The sequence below is a fragment of the Trachymyrmex septentrionalis genome, unplaced genomic scaffold, assembly GCF_001594115.1.
Source record: "Trachymyrmex septentrionalis isolate Tsep2-gDNA-1 unplaced genomic scaffold, Tsep1.0 scaffold6, whole genome shotgun sequence".
NCBI lineage: Eukaryota > Metazoa > Arthropoda > Insecta > Hymenoptera > Formicidae > Trachymyrmex > Trachymyrmex septentrionalis.
Genome location: NW_017305778.1, coordinates 821464 through 838415, shown reverse-complemented (window position 1 = coordinate 838415; position 16952 = coordinate 821464).

Below are 16952 nucleotides of genomic sequence, written 5' to 3'. Positions count from 1 at the left end.
AGAGAAAAGCAAATATATATATTATTTATGATAATAATAAAATGATATAAGTAATATATTATCGTATTGTTCCATTTGTTGTTCTCATGTCGTTCTAATTGTCTTATGCAATAAGACATGTTTTGTTTTATATTATTACTATTATTATCAAATCTAGAACAAAATATTCTTATTATTATATAAGCATGTGAACAATTTAATGAAATGAAGTAGAAATTCGTGATTACTATAAAAAGAAAACAATCTTTTTTTATGAGTGTTGTGTAAATTCCAATATTACGTTTTTATCGCTATTTTTAGTGCTAACTATAAATAACCGTAAATGGAAAACATTGTAATAACTTTATCTTCTAGACAATTAAGATACTTAATAAAGATTAAAATTACGACTATTTGTATGCTGATATGAAAGAAATACTATTTGGAAAATTGTTAAGTATTGTTTAAGAAATAATTATTTTTATGTAACAAAATACAAAATTTATACTAAAGCTTAAAAATAACTATTTTATCTGTATTTGATAACAAGATTCGGATAACGGTAGACGATAAGAGAATACCTACTTATAACCAAGAAGGAAATTTATCGCAACAGCCGATAACGAAGAAATCTATGGTTGATGCAAGTTCAATAAAAATAGTTTTACGATGGAAATAATTAAAAAGAAGAATTTAATTTTAAGAAACACGATTAAATTTTAAAAGGTACAGATTACATTTTTCACTATTATACGGATTGAAATATATTAAGAAACATATAGGTAAATACGTATGTACATAAAGGCAATTAGATCTATCAGAAGAGATTATCATAAATATATTTACGTAATTCTGCATAATAAATGTGACGTGTTTATAAATAAAAACGTTTACATATATTGTTCCCTTATTTCAAAAATGACGCAATTAAAAAATGTGATTTTTGAATTGTTATTCTATCTGTCAAAAATGACGCAATTAAAAAAACGTGACTTTTGAATTATTATCCTATCTATCAAAAGTGAACTAACTTAACTTCATAACAAATCGTCACAACTTAAAAAGTGTGTGCAACAATTTTTTTTTAAGCTACACTTAGAAAGAATGTTTTTGCACGGAAAGAACAATTTTGCTGAAGTTTCTTAAAATTTAGTTAAATATAGTTCTAAAAATAAATTTTATTGGATTATTAAAATAATTATATAGAACATTTAATAATTGATTACTAGAATCTGAAAACTTTATAGCGTTGATCTCTATGCTTAAATTTCTTTCTACATAATTATTTTGCTGTTTAAGTTCCTTTATACATAATTTTTTAATTCAACAAATTTTCAGATTTGTATCTACCTAAATTTTTTAATCCTTTAAATTTTTAGCATATCTAATCGTTCTTTCTGTGTAATAGTTGTGAAAATAACAAAAATGACATTTGATTATATTAAGAATACATTTTTTTTGTCGATATTATTTATTCAGTCCAATAATTTTCTGTCAAATTGAAGAATAGTTTTCCTCTTTTTTCTCTAGGAAATTTAATTTTTTAAATTGTGTTGGATATTTATTGAAGCGTAGGGAAGTGATATATAGTTTCAGATTTTCTATCGAATCTTTATCTAATGATAGTCATTCCGTGAAATATGCATTATTTGATTTCGCTTTTATTGACTTTATTTATTCGAATGTCTCGTGTCAAGTGGAGTGGATTCGCCCCGAATGTAGTCGTTATGCAACAGCGTTTTCTCGATATATAGTATGCTTGGACCGGCGAGCATATACGCCCATTGTAATAACGGCTACGAGCGCGGAGGCGAAGTCGTACACCGAGAAATGCACAGGGGGATCGTTGTCCGTTTACGGGATGGACTGCATAACAGTTGGGTGTGATGCGCTACTCGGCTGTGGCATTATGCAGGAATCTCGGTGCCGCGAAGCTGGGATGCGAGATATCCACGATCGTGGCTAGAGATGCGAGATGCAGGACATTCGCGACGAGATCTCGTTATCAAATGCTTTCCAACGATGCGGTGACGGTGGTGCGATCCTCGAGAGTTGCTAACGTATGATAGGTTTTTTTTGCATACAGCCGATAACGAATTGTTCCGAATTTCTATTGGAAAAAACGTTTTATATATTTGTCTGCTGAATCCATGAAATTCAGTGTTTTTATTTGATAAAATATACTAACAATAAGTGTATCATATTAAACGTAATCGCATTTGTTTGCACGAATTTTTCTGAATGTAATTTTGTTTTCATTTTAGTTTTAAATATCGATATAGGTAGATTGGACAAATTTGAATAAAATTTTCTATTATATGATTTACGCTATAAATTTGTAGGGAAATTTCGAATGATAGTAAATAGTTGGAAAATTTGTATTAAATTTAATATATTTTACGTGTCCCAAATGATCTATTCAAATTTTTATGTTGATTTAAGAAAAAAATGAATATAATTATTAAAAAATAACATTAAAGTAACACAAACATTATGTAAAAATTAACACAAAAGATGTAACACTGATATAATTTGGAATAATACTGATAAATTGTGAAAACATATTTCTTCAGTAAAATTAACATTTATATTAAATTAATATATTGAATTAACATAATTTAACTATAATTTATAGTTATTTTTTGGGACAACCATATTTAGTTGTTTTAATCATACAAATATAGACAATGTGCTATTAATATATATAATCACGCTGACTGCTTGAAAATCTTTAACTTTTTATTATTTCTTTTAGTTATTTATTATCATATAAATACACTCGGAGAAAAATATAGTTTTGACAACTACTAAATTAATAACTCTATATAATTTAATATTTGCAACTAGTTTTACAAAGTAATAAGAACTAAAGTATTACTGAATACTTTTATAGTATTTTGTTATTACTTTAGCTCTTATTATAATACTTTTTAAAACTAGTTACAAATATTTAAATTTTAGAGTTATATAGAGTTATAATACTCTATTGCTACAATTTTTTTTCTTTTAGTATAGTAAGTAAATATTAAAAAATGATTATATTATATTTCACTATAATTGCATTTAATAAAATAGAAAGAATAAAATCTTTAGTTTATTTACCATTTATATTTTGATATTTTACTATATCGATATTTAAAATTACTATGAATTATACAATATTTTTTCCATATTTGAAAGAGAACTATATACATAAGATTATTATTACTACCATTATAGTAATAATAACAAGCTCCTTATTATAATTATTTTAGCATGCAATTATATAGTTACCAATACACTAAACACTCCTCTGAATGTATATTGATTTTTTTTATTTTTTCTTAGAATTTGCATTTTGTGAAAACTACATTATTTTTATTTGTTCACTTATTTATGAATTATGTTAGTTTAACATTAAGAAATTAAAAATACTTAAATAATAAAATAATCAAATTTATGTTAGATATAATTTATAACACTCCAGTATGTTAAAAATTCGATATAAAAATTTTAACCAAGACCGGTTTTAATACAAGCATAAAACATTTTTATACATTAATTTATCATTTATATTATAATAATGAGACACAAAAATAGAGGAAACGTAAATAAACATTATAACTGAAAGATTTGTAGCTAAAATTTTCAAGAGCGTCAGAAAAGCCGAGTGCCCATGCAATAACTTCCACAGTTTTTAGTTTATACGATCATTACTTACGGGACGGAGTACCGTAAGAGTACGGAATCTAAAGTCGTCATTCGCGATTCACGATGTAAAATACGAGAAACGCGTGAAAGCGTCGCGGTTCGATTTCCATCGAAAAATAGTCGAGTCGTTTCGCGCGTGGCGCGACCGTTCGCTCGGAAGTTCGCATTTCGGTGATGTGGAGTTGGTGCTCCATATGTATTTCGTGGTGTTGGCTAGATCTACAACGTGGATCTGCGTAAAACTGTACGCGGCGCGCAGGCGACCAAGCGTTAATTGTAAAAGCAAACAATTGTTTTTTGCACGAGGTGCGCTCGCCGCGCACTGTCCGTCGCGTCGTGCCGCGAGCGTGTGGATTTTTTTTTTTTACCAGAGCGACAACTTAGTTTCGCGCGCTTCGTGCATACGTCATACACATTTACATACACATACACACGTACACCGCGTCACGAAATGCCAACGTATACATCTGACTATATAAAAGGCGAAAAACCACGTCATGGAAACTTTCACGTTGAATCTCGCTTTACGCACGTTTTGAATAAGTGCACGTGCCGTGGGGATTCGGTCCATAAAGAAGCTAATGAAGCCGCCACTGAGTGTGTATTTACGCGTGAACTGAAGTTCCTTAAATATTTAAATTAGGAACGCGACGCGTTAAATAGGATTTCTGTTTGCCGGATAAATTTGATTTGTGTGAGTTAACAGGAAATATTTAAATCAGATTATACGCGCGATTATAGTGGCTCTGTGATTAAAATTAATTATTGGGATAAAGTTCCTTTATGTCTCAAATGTACGTGAGAGATAGAGACAATTAAAGATCATATAAAAAAATTAATATTTTTAAAACTCCATTTCTAGATATTTGTAGCAATTTCATAATTTAATAGATAAGATTAATCTTTTGAAATATTTATACGATGAAAAATCTCGCTTTTGTAGTTAGCAGATCATCGCGGTGCTATCTTCTAGTTAATCTTAGAACGTTATTGAATAATGCAATATTGTTCTTAATAAGTGATTCTAAGATAAAATGAAAAAATCAATATACATTCAGAGGAGTGTTTAATGTATTGGTAATTATATAATTGCATGCTAAAATAATTATGATGAGAAGCTCCGTTTTTATTATTACTATAATAGTAATAATAATAACCTTATGTATATAGTTTTTCCAAATATGGAAAAAATATTATATAATTTATAATGATTTTAAATATCGATTTATGTAATTTTACATACAAGAAAATAGGCTATTTTTAACGTAACAAGATTTTTATACATTTCATATTTTTAATGAAATATTTAGGGGAGATCGGAGTTGGTTGTCATAGTTTTCGATTAGTGATTTTTTTTTTAGAAAAAAATGAATGCCTGATTTTGAAATATTATTATACGTTATAATATATATCTACATACTTTAGCATTAAAAAAAATATTACTCGTAAATTCATCATATCGTAAAAATAAGTTATTTAATTTTAAATAAAAAATTTTTAATGTGATAATTAACTTCGTGTTCTGAGTTGACACGTTCTAGAATTGGCAGTAACATATTTGTTATGGACAACGCATATAACAAATACAATTTTTATTTTAATATTAGTTCTATGTTTTGAGAAAAAATAGTAATTATGGTATTCATACCAACAAAATAGTTATTTTAATCATAAAATACGTAATTTGTTTTTGTAGTTTCTATATGAAAAATGAAAAAACATTAATAACATAATGTTTTTGAAATATAATATATTTGTAAATATATTCTCTAAAAACATGTTTTCTAAAGATGTTAAAATTAATTATCTTTATCTCATTTTGGTCAATTTTGGTCTATCCCACGTAATAGCCATTTTTGATAAAAGAGATTGTATTTACAAATTTAGTCAGGATAATGATTAATTAATTGTAGCAAAGATTTTCTAAGACATGTCATTTTCTATGAGTACAGGAATATTAATAATGTGAAAGACTTGTCAGAGAATAAAATAGATGATAAGAAAAATTTATTTATTAACTTTATTTTCTTAAAAATCGCTATAAATAATATATACAATGCTTGTGATGCAAATCATTTTTTTACACAAGAAATTAATATTACATCAACTATCTACAGTCAAAAAAAGAGATTTTTCTGCCATGTCCTGTTTGAGTTACAAGCATTTTGACAATCAACTCCGTACGACAACCAGTCCTGGTCTTCCCTATAACCTGTAGATCTTTATACTAAACACAAATAACTTAATTACATTAGATATTGACTTAAAAGAAAAGAAAGAATAATAACATTAATCAAATTTAATCTCGAAATAATATAGAGTATGTAAATTAATATCGCCATAACATTACTAGTAAAATATTGTATGGTAATACAAAACTGCTTAAAGATTGAAATCACTTATTACGCTGTCTGTTATATTACTGATCAACCCTTTTATTATGCGTTCGACAGTTATGCAGCTTTTTTACTATATAAAATATTTGCGCAACTGTCGTTATAAGTACATTACGATTGCATTAATGAGTTACAGAATACAAGGGCAGGAGGTCTAAACTCATATACATATAATACACTAAATTTTTAAAAGCTTGTTTCTGCTTGTTTTAACATTTAATATGACAGATTGAACCTTTTGATGATCACTGAAGTCATAATTCAGCGCTCAATGATCTCGCTTATTTGCGTGTAAAATATACGTACGATATAGCATTCTAGGATTAAGATGATTAAGATAAAGCTATGGATGATTTTCTTTCGCGAACTTCACGCAACTACGAATCCTTGATAAGGAATATTGTTTCATCCGCGAAGGAAGGGCCCAATGGACGGATACCGAGGGATATATCTTGCGCATGCTGATAAGAAACTTTGGAACTTCTCTCGCTAAAGTCGTCGAAAGATTAGAGTACAACTCGGTTCAAGCCTCTGGCGAGTAGCTTTCATAAATCTTATATCTGAATATTCTTCGTTTAATATCTTTCACAAAATATCGCTTAAGAAGGTGGAACATTATAAAGATTTATCTAGAATAGTCGGAAAGCACACAATTTTTCTCGTGACTGATTCAGGATACAGGATCTTGAAAATTGTCCGAAAATTGTATTTCACATATTAATCTTAATATTTACACGAAAAGAACGGTTTTGTTGAAGTATCTAAAAATTTAACTAAATACTGATCTGAAAATAATTTTGTTTAAATATCAAAACAATTATGTAGAACTTCAAGCTGAATTCTAGAATAACAATTTTTTCGCAATATTATTATGCTTGAGTTTCCTATATGTAACTAGATATTTTGATGATCTAATAAAATTATTTTTAAATCTGTATTTATATATAGCTAAATTCTTAGATACTGTAGCAAAACTGTTCTTTTCGTGTAAATATTAAGATTAATACGTGAAATTTTGTTCAAGTGAAGTTTGTTTGAAGTAAATTACAAAGTAAGAGCTTATTGTTTTTTAACAGCTCTGAAACAGTTTTCTGAAGCATACATGCGAGTTTAAGATCATGCTTTGCTACTTAGGAAATAGAACGAAGTTACTGCTCTGCGCAAAGTATAATGTGTCTCATGTTACCGACATCTTATTCGTAATTAATTCATTCCCCCTCCCCCCTTTCTCTTTCTCTCTCACGGCAATCTGGCTTCACGCAGTTGTATCTTAAGCTGGACTAATATCACGGGTCTTGCGGGACCTCCGGGTTCCCGGTTGTACGCGAAACGATCGTATGCGAGTACGTACACGCATACACATTGCGAGAGTGAGTTACAGGCGTACGTACACAGGCTACGTAATGGGGAATATGCAAACTTGGGACGCGAAGTAAACACGGACCGTAAACTGCCGTGTTAATTTCAAGGCCGGGACTCGGAAAGCTAGAACCGCGACGTTCGCTGTTTTAATTAACCGCAGACTAGGGCCGTCGCCGTGATATCGTGATTAAGAATTATGACGCATAGTGGGAAGCGGCGCTCGCGATTAGCGTTGTTCCTTCTCATCAAATGCTATATATATGTCTCTGCGGAATTAGATTGCGACTATATCGATTAAAAGTTACGACGTTAGCTTTTCCTTTCATATCATTCCGGGCGTGCCGTAACGATGATGAAACGCGACTGGCGGTTGTGAAAAATTGTAATTTGAGGAATATCTTTCGTTTACTGTATGGCAGAGTATGGCGTATAAACACGAAAATGCGAAATTAACTTGGTATATCGCGTTATCATTGTGTAAGTTTGAGGTTCCGGAACAGCTTGCCTTCAATGATATTTGCGCGACGTATAATATTTAGTTACGACAAACAACAGCCAACACAATGCTTGGCTTAGGCAAACAAGACATAAGCATTAAAAATGGACATTTTTAGATAAATATTTTTTTAAATTGTTGATATGTCAACGTAATATCTTTTTCGTATTCACTTTTTGTCTGCTTTCATTTCTCGCAATCTCAGCGTTAATGAACTTTCCTCTCTCTTACAGGAATAAATCGTAATTTGCATCCGTTACTCACCGCTTATTCTGTACTTCGCTTTTCTCCTCCGTGATATTATTTATTATTCATATATATTTTGGGTTGGCCAATATTTCTCTCTATTTTTAGGAAGTAGCGCTGTTATATATCGAATAATAGATAGAGACCTAATAATAAGTCTGGCCAAAGTGGACTAATTTCTTTATTGAATGTCACTATATCATTTGGTACATAATTTGTATATTTTTGAAAGTGAGAGAAATAGTGAGAGGACAAAGGGCAGAAAGAAATAGATAGCTACTCTCTAAAAGTGAATCAATGTATTATTACTGAGAAACAATAAATATTCGCTGATGATCAGTTATAAGTGCAGCACTTAAGTCAGTAATAATACACTGATTTTCACTTTAGTGAGTATCTATTTGCTAATTTTTACTCGCTTTTGTCAAACTCTTATTATAGAATTTCTACGAATAATATTCATTTATATTTATAATAAGCATTTTGTGAAAAATGACGTATTTAAAAAATTTGCTAAGATTGATTAAGTTTTGAGCATTTAGTATTATTTTGAATATAGAAAACGAGAATAAGTATATTATATATTGTTATTTTATTTGTATACAAAGAGAAAAATCTGGCACATGCATATAAAACAGCATTAAAAAAGAAATAGTAATAATAAATAAAGTATAATAATATAATGTGCTGAAAATACTTATTTTTTAAAATGTTCTTTATATTTTAAAACCACTAAATGCTCAAAATTCAACTAATCTTAGCATCTTTCTTTGAAATTAATATCATATTTTACAAAATGTTTATTATAAATATGAATAAACATTTGTGACAACGTTTAGTTATTAACCGTGACACCTTAAAAAAAAAGAGAAAAATGGACAAAATTTTTTTTTCTTCAAATTAATCTGATAGGATGTTTCGTATAGTATTTATTTGCGCTGATTTCACTTTATTTGCCTAATTTATGAGGAGGGCAGAATTTTTTAGTACATTGCATTAAAAAATTCTTTCTGTCTCGCTCTAGTTCTTTTTGCCTAGGCATAAATAAATAATGCATAAGGAATAGCTACTGAATTTAATATTATTTTTTAATATTATTTTTTCGTTATGGACAGTTTCAAAGAAAAATTAATTATTTTAATTAATAAGAATTTTAATAAGAAAAAGGTCCTGTACACAACTTATTAGAAAATATACATAAGTTTTAAGAAGAAATATTTTGATTACAAATAATTAGAGCTAATAGAATAAATTTTAACATTTATTTTCAGAGTCAGCAAAAAAAAAACACTTAAGAATTAACTAAAATTATTTATTTAACAAGATTGTTGTCACGACTAGTATTATTGGACAACTCTGTCCAAACAGAGTAATGACGGCATTGTTTTTTCATTGAGATACTTATACTTTACTGCCACACATAATCTTACGTGGCTGACAACGATTACAAAAACAAGCAGTGTTCAATACTTAATAGACTTATTAATGGCGAATCTTGCGTTTTATTTAGCGATTCGTACGTATTCCTAAATCCGATCTGGACGAAAAATCGAACATTGCATTCGAACTGGACCTATGCCGCTCCCACATAAATGCATGCAACTTATCAAATATTCCCTGGAATATTTCGGCTTAATTATACCATCTTTACGTTCCATGACAACTAACTCCATGAACTTCGATTGCAATAAAAGTCATAAAAGAGATTTTTACACAGCACTTAATGTACCCTGATAGAAATATATGCAATTTTTTTAGACACTCAGTTATCATTTAATATTACTATATTCTCATTAGTTATGACAATACTGTATAGTATGTAGGAAATAAATAAAAAAAATGGATAGAATTTTATTTAATAATTGAAGCAGTTTTCTTGATAAAAATGTATAACTTAAACACTTATCCAGCTATTGTGTAGTATTTAATAGATATTATTAGTAAAATATTATACTCCATTTATTTAGGTTTTTATTCAGCAAGTAGATTTAGATTTTATATGCAGTCTTTTGAATGCAGTAAAATCTTTTGATGCAGACAAAATGTTACATCTAGATTAGAAGCCTAGTAGTTTTACTTTTCATTGTCAGTTATTAGGTAGAGTTAATGTAACTGTCTAGTAACTGCTCAAAATATGTATGAAATTTTTATCTGGGTACTCGCGATGTGTTTTATGGGAATCTATAGCTGTCGGAAAAGAAAATAATGTATAGAATAATTAGGGATTTATAGAATAATTAAGGATGAAAATGAAATAAAGTGGAAAATTAATTTCTCTTTTATTATTAGTTAGTATTATTAGTTAATTTTTATTTAGTATGTGAAAGCTTTTAACAATTAATTCTGTTGGACAACGTAAAGTAATGTAAAACGAATGTAGCATACATCAAATACATCGCACATTTATAATTTTTATGTTTTTTTATGGAGAGTTACACACATTGAGGTTTTAAATTTTTATTTTATATTTTATAGTTTTCTATCTTTCTATCTTTCCTATTACCTAACATAATCTGCATATGTTAACGCTCTCTTTATACACGTTTTCCGCCGATATTTTTATCCGTTCTGTCAAAAAATTTGTAGCGAAACGAACTTAGAGTATGAACTAACCGCGTTTTTCACGGAGTATGCTAAAGTTGTTAGATTCCAAATTGACAAAGCTCGCGGACCGATTCGATTATACTGAGTAATCCAGTTAGTAGTGCCATTTAAAATTTTATCTTTCTCCCGACCGAGTTGGCCGGTTGGCGATAATCGATATTAAAAAACGACTGGAAGAAAAAAAGCTGGAATTAACGTCGCGGGAATAATCGATCATTTTACGAAAGGACGAACGCGGCTATAATAATTATCGTTATTATTAATGGATCGGAATAACTCGAAGCGATGTTGAATCGCGAAAAAGTCGGTTATTATCGGCTGAATATCGACAAAGAACGTTCTTCTTTCGCATTTGCATTCCTCGATTTTTTTTCTCAGTAAAGGCGATGCACTAAAAAACAACTCATCAGGAAATTTTATGAATTTATATAGACCAGAAGATTATTGAAGATTTATTTGCGATAGATCGAGTAATTTTCTAGTGCAATGTTCTAAAATGAATATCAAAGGTTGCCATTTCTCTCTATCGGAACTTTTCTTCAAGAATTTCTACTAGGAAAGAAAAAGAACCAAAAAGAACACGGAATCTTCTACTTTAATCTAATAACTTTCGTATTTCTATACGATGTTGCACGGTGGACATAAAATGTTCCACCGAGGTCTGTATTAGTATTTTGAGACTCACCACGGGAAGAGAATGGATGAGTTGAAACATTCATCTCCGATGGCCCGGACAGAAAATCGCGAAGCGTCGCGGTATGGCCGGAAGAGTACGATCTGTTATTCTGTCGCGGAAGCACGAGGATCGAGACATAAAGGTCTCTGGTCGTAATTTCGGAAGAACCGCGATGTGGTCGCCAAGGGTGGAAGAACGGGAGGTTAAGAACGGAAGGAGGAGTAATCGAGGTTGATGTAGCGACGAGGAAGGTCCTTCAGGCTCTCGGCCCACGCGCGCCCTGTGTCCTGTAACTTTTGCTTCGTATAGGGTTCAAAGGTCACGTAGTGGCTACTTCAAGTATATCTTGAAAGCCGACCACGTGAGACAGAGAGGGAGAGAAAGAAAGAGAGAAAGCGAAAGATAAAATTCGCTGCCTTGTAAAAAAATAAACTTTTGATCGTGACGCTCTTCCCGGCGTAGGAAAACGTTAGTCAGCAACGTTCGCGAAGGAGAACCACTTATATCTTTTAAGTAGAAGGGCCATAATAAATGTCGCACAAACTCGTGGCGACCTGCAGCGATACATGCCCTTCTTCTGTTCATGCTGACATTTATTAAGCGCAACGAAACAAAATCGTTTTGTTCATCACACACAAACTACGCTGAACTTTGCGACTTTTTTTTAGTTAAGAATGTGTTATATCTTTTGTGCTATATCTTTTAATAGAATGAAAAAATTATTGATTTTTCTAAATTGAAAAAATTAAATTTTAATAAATATTTGTTCGAATAGTTCCAACAATAAGTAAATATTTACTAAGTGTAAACATATATTTATTTGATAAAAAAAATCATTAATTTGATTTAACTATCATTATTTTCAGTAAATTTATTTACTGTAAGTAAATGTTTATTTAGTACTATTATTTAGTATTATTAAAAAAATATGTATTAAGAGTTAGTAAATTTTGTTTTATTGTATATTGCATTTAAAAGTAATATAATAAAAGTTTTGATTAACTTGATTAAAAATTATTTCAATAAAAAATAAACATATTTTTAAAAATTAATTAAGATAAAATGAGAAAATTTCCATGTAAACTATAAAATCATATTGTGTTAAATATTAAATATTGACTTTATTAAACTGTTTCACATGAATATAAAATTTATTTTTATACAGAAAATATAAAGGAGAATGTTAAAAAGGGGTCGATTTTTGCTCAAGTATAAGTAGAAGATAGTATTTTATATTGATTTTGACCTCCTAGATACGATAAAATTATTAAAAGGTTTGTAGCGTTTGGGAAACAAAATTGATCGACGAATATGGTGTATCCAAATTTCAATATTCTTGACACTCACGCCAGAAAGTCGAGAGGTCTCATATTCGAATTCTGACTGAGGTAATATTTTCCGCAATAAGTTCTTTACAGTTTTTTAAATTTAATTTAGCGAGAATTGTTAGCGTTATGAATTAAATTAGCTGAAATAAATTGATTTAATGAAGAATATATTATATAATATTATAATATTATTCTTCATATTCCGGAGATCAAAATCTATAAAAAAAATACTATTCCTTTTTGGGAAAAAATTGGTCTCTTTTTAATGTTCTCCTTTCCAATTTAAATCACTTTTTTGTAGATATTAATACACTTGACATCCTTACAATCCACGATTAATCACGTTGAGATAATTTTTGCCGGTAAATACTAAATATTGACATGCTCTTCACGAGGCAGCATTCGAATATTATTTTAAGAGAGTGATTACGTGCCGCAAGTAAATACATGAATTATAAATAGAGTGCTCGTGTACGTGTTGTTTTCCGTGTAGAGCAGTTAATTAATGAGCACGATTTATGGCGTGCATCCGAATAAATTCGTAGCAATGTAATTTTCGCGTTGAATATATGTATAGTCAATTGAAGTACGTTGAAATGTATCGAAGCTTTCAGAGGTTAACGACGAAATCGTAGATTAGAGGAAATTTATTAGAAGATACGCGAGCGTGCCATGTCATTGGATACTATTTCAAGTACCGTTTTCTTTTTCCACGGTTCCGACAGCGACTTCGCGTGCGCTTAAAGTTCTGGTTCTTTTCGCCTGGAAGAGACGGCCTTCTCGATGTAAGAGAATGAGGAAGAAGGTGGGTTAAGAAGGATACAGATACGAGGACGAGCACTCGAGACCGCGGGATTACCGGATCCACAAAATTAATCGTCCATAGAATTAAAGGTCTTGCCGAGACGGGATTACCGTAATTGCCTACCGTTCTCGACAATATGCAAATACTCGCGATTGCTCCTTCTCCTTCTCCGCGCCCTTCCCTCGATCCTCATGTAAGCGCTAATTAAGCGCGTGTCTTACAGTCCATCTTTGGCGATGAATAAAGCGGGCGCGGCCGGAATTAACGTAAGAACCATTTTCGGATCCGCATGTCACGTTCAAGATTTGCCATGAATTACCGTCGACAAATCGCAACAAAATTTCGTACCACGACATCGCGATAGCGAGAACGATACCACCCCCCCCCCCGACATTGGTGTCGTGCAATTGAATCGGGGTTGATTTATGTAGCGCTTGAATTACCCGAGGCTTGATTTACGCTACTATCAAGCTTCACTAATACAGCCCTGATTGACTGTCTCCGCTTATTTGTGATAGGGATTAACTAATTTTGATTTCCCGTAATATTTTGTTCTTTCTCTATGCTCTGACTAAATAATATATGTATATGCGCGAGGATAATAAAATTAGTACGATTAATGTAATTCAACTTTGCATGAGTAATGCTCGGCGAATAAGTGGGTGTTCGAAAGTTCTGGTAATTTTGAGCACATTAATACTTATTTTTTTCTGCAATCTATGAATAAACATGACAAAGGATATTTCATCATATTGTTAGATTAAAAAGATGATTATTTATTTAAATTATGAATACGGCTAATAGCTGCGATGTATCCGAAGTTTCGCCATCAGAACTTTTGGTGATAATTCTCTCGAAAATAAAATGGTATCATTTTCCGTCCCTAAATGTGCGGCTCTATTTTGATAACACAGCAAGGGGGAACGTTTAGTCATACCGATAACGTTGCCACACTGTTGCGAGAGAGTAAGTGTCCACACGTTAGTCATACGAAAATGGACTCTAACGGCCGTGAGGTTCAATTCCGCGAAGGACACGTCGGATGTAGCGAACGGGCGGGAAGAGTCGATGGTCTTGGCTGAAAGCTCTTACTGCAGACCGAAGTCTTTCAACTGATATACCGCAGACTGATGTACGAACATTTTAGAGATGGTAAAAAAAAGCAAAAAAAAATTTAGAAATAAATAAAAAAGTAAGGCGCGAGATAAAAAAATGTTTTAAAAATTAAATTTAAATTATATTATGTTTACTTTTGATTTTAAGTAAAGCGATGTCATCATCAATGCAATTAAATTACTTTTAAAATGATAATTACGAGAGTTCTTTACTTTTTATTTCTGAATGTGTAGTGTTAGCGGTATCTGATCTAAAAGTCTCATTGGTTGAATGCTGAAGTATGTGCATTTAATGATGTACCGAAAAATTTGATAAAAAGGTGGAAAAATGCTGCTAAAAATTTATATAGAATACTTTCCAATAAAAGGTACAGATGACACAATGTAACATGCATAGTGAATCATTATATCCTTATTACTTGCCAAGGAAATGATTACTGTGTTATACTGTGTCTCTTGCTGGAAATCATCAATAATAGCTCATGCACAAATCATTTTAGCAACCAGTTTTAACATACCAGCAATATTGTAGTAACATTATAAAGCAATGTTACTCTAAGTTTTTGTAACATATATAGGAAACCACGCGTTTTTATTGTAAACGCGAGCAAAGCAATATCTAGAGGACGTTCCTATATGGCCTCTGAATGTCTTAAGGATGTTTCCAGGATATCTCTCGGATAAAGTGTACTGTATGGATAAAGACAATCCATAAAGGACATAGATATATTATATGTCCTTTATGGATTGTCTTTATCTGGTCTGTTACTCTCTCCGTCACACATGGCATAAATGAACAAAAAAAGCATCTGACCAACTATTGCCTTTTCCTATTACGTTGTTCCTTTGTCTCTAATGGAAGCGCACAGTCTATTACATGTTATAAGCTTACATTGGATCGCACCCATGGATTTACGTGGCGATGTATTAGATACTCGAACGACGTCGATCCAGATTGTATCGGCGCACAGTGATCATAGTACCGACCGTTCGTTCCAAGTATCGCAGAAAGAAGGCAGCCTCGGCTATCGAGTCACTCGTGCGAAGGCTCGGGGGATGGATTTATCACGAAAACGCTTTGCTCGCAGTAATCATTTTTTTTCCGTTGTTGTTGCCGGCGATGAAACGCACGGTAGTGACGCGCGTGACAGATTTATTGCGCGCGCGAAAGGCGAGCAGCGCACATAGCAGTTATTGGTGCGGACTGCGCGCGTCTGTGTGTGCGTATAATAATGGCGAACGTATTTTACAATTTATTCTGTTGTGGGATTTATGGTAATTTATTGGTAGGTTCGTTCAATAAATTGCGTTATTTATTATTGTTTCATCTATTACGCATCTGTATGGGAAACGACGGCAATATTTCGATAGCATATTAACGACGCAATTTTCTGCTTTAAAAAATTATAGTGCATCTGTCTCTCTCTCTCTCTCTCTCTCTCTCCTTTTTTTCTCTTTCTGTCGGTGAGGCAGGATGTAGCGACAAAATTACATAGTTTGTTAAATTTATGTCAAATTATACTCGATTTTAATTATTTTTAATCACTTTTATAGGTCGCCACTGCTTCTAATCAATTTGTCGATTGTTCAATAAAACAATGGAAATTTAAATAATTTAGTTAAAGAAATGTATGTATATTATTTTTAATTATTCGTGTGTATATATATATATATATATATATATATATATATAGGTCGCTATTGTTCCTATTCAATATTCCGTTAATTTAATTTAAGTAACGTATTAATTTGATTCCAATTTAGTTTATTATTTACTAAGTACATACGTTACTATGAATACGTTGTTGTTTATTTTGAAATTGAATAATTCAATCACAGGAATGGATTGATTTGCGATTGTTTTTTTTTTACAATATGTTTTGTATAAAAACAATACATTTGGATGAATTTGGAAGTTAAAATCAACGAAATGTTATTTTTAAGCTTAAAGAATTTGATCTTTTAATATTTAGCAAAGAAAGTTCACACTAATTCAATTCCTAGTATTCGTGCTACATTTTTTGTCGTAATGTTTCTATACAATTTTCATAATTTTTGCTTTTTAAAAGTACTTTCGCCTTTCACGCATTAAAATTAATAATTGAAAGTGATGTTGTAACGGCGGACGAAGTTGCGACTATCGGATGCTCGTGGAACCAGTTCGAAGTTACGATTCAATTTCTCGGCATTATATTCAATCTCTCATCGATGTGCAAGACAGATCTCAACGTGCTTGGGGAAATCGTAGACGCGAG